This window comes from Etheostoma spectabile, chromosome 18, assembly GCF_008692095.1.
Source record: "Etheostoma spectabile isolate EspeVRDwgs_2016 chromosome 18, UIUC_Espe_1.0, whole genome shotgun sequence".
NCBI lineage: Eukaryota > Metazoa > Chordata > Actinopteri > Perciformes > Percidae > Etheostoma > Etheostoma spectabile.
Window position 1 is genome coordinate 11,516,201 of NC_045750.1, and position 1,322 is coordinate 11,517,522.

The window sequence follows — 1,322 nt, forward strand, 5'->3', positions numbered from 1 at the left end:
ATACCACACTAGAATGGCTTGAAACAAGGTAACCAAGGCATTTGTTTACATGAAAATTTAAGATTGGTTCCCTTTTGATTCCCCAACTTTTGTATTAATACTATTTATTATCAGCACGGATGGCTGGGGAATCATGCAAGTAACCTTCAATAATGTATGTCCATCATCTGAGAGGTTTTCTACTCGTAGCAATTCATCTTTGGTGCTCTGGAAAACTGTTCTCAAGGCAAGAGTTTGGACAGCCAACTTCTAATCATTTTACAATTTTGTGGAATTACTGGTTTTCTCGAAATCATCACCACATGTCAAATGATGTATTTTCTAATATGCCAAGTCAAGCATGACAGCTGAAGGACACAACTTAAGTACAGTGGGTTATCATGGCGAAGAGACACTGTTCCTCAACATACTGGGCATGCTTTGTACACCACACACACACGGGCCCTCGCACACTTCCACATACACACACACGCTTCTAATAATAATGGAGTGGGACGCCTGAGGAATGTGTCCAGGCAAGCAAAAACATTCTACCGCCAGTTTGGCAGAAACTGACTGCCGAGTCTTTTAATTTGCCCTACTACTATTTTCTCCCTCTTGTGCAATCAGTGATTTGTGTATTTCCATGTTTAGCAGTGAGGGAGACAAGACAGAGAGCTGTGCCTTTTTTTTATTTACCAGTCGTTTCAGTCAGGGGTTGTTGGTGCGTGACTGGGAGACGTGCACTGGAGGCAATGCTGACTCAAGCAGACATGGTACGAGGATTCAGCACAGCTGCAGCCAGGATTCTGTCAATGACCAAACCACAGTACAAAATGAGTCCTTGTTTCCTAATAGCAGTAGAAAACAGCAGGCAAAAATTACTGACACTCTCCATGCAGCTGCAATATCAGCACATATCTTAAAGTGCCCATATTATGAAAACATCACTTTTTTGGGGATTTGGGGTGTTATTTTGTGTCTTTGGCGCTTCCACACGCATACAAACTCGGGAAAAAAACTATCCATGCTGTTTTGAGTAAGATACAGGTTTCTGAATGTGTCCTGTCTTCATTCTCCAGGTGAGCTGGTCAAAATCCGCATGGCTTTTTAAGTCACTAGCCGAGACGAGGTGGCTAACTGTGGCACGCTAGCGTGTTCTCAATGGCAAAACACCGCTACAACACACACTAGTTCACCATAATCTCCAAAAGAACTACTTCCATATCCCTGTTCTGCAGGTATTCCACAGGCACCCCTCGTTTAGAAGAAGTCTCCCAGCTATTCCTGCCTTGGACTGACCAAAGTTGGAGAAAGAATTATCTAGCTGATGTGATCTTACC

General features: G+C 43.1%; 1 protein-coding gene and 1 long non-coding RNA gene across 2 annotated transcripts in view; one reads left to right on the top strand and one right to left on the bottom strand.

The window, feature by feature from the left end:
• sash1a (SAM and SH3 domain containing 1a) overlaps positions 1-1,322 on the top strand; it is a 249,324-nt gene that overhangs the window by 47,912 nt on the left and 200,090 nt on the right. The gene's annotated exons all lie outside the window — the stretch shown is intronic.
• Positions 1-1,322, bottom strand: part of LOC116705797 (uncharacterized) — a 14,503-nt gene that overhangs the window by 7,531 nt on the left and 5,650 nt on the right. The window contains exon 2 of the long non-coding RNA XR_004336043.1: positions 679-788. This is a non-coding gene — a long non-coding RNA (uncharacterized LOC116705797). The remainder of the gene's footprint in view (positions 1-678; positions 789-1,322) is intronic.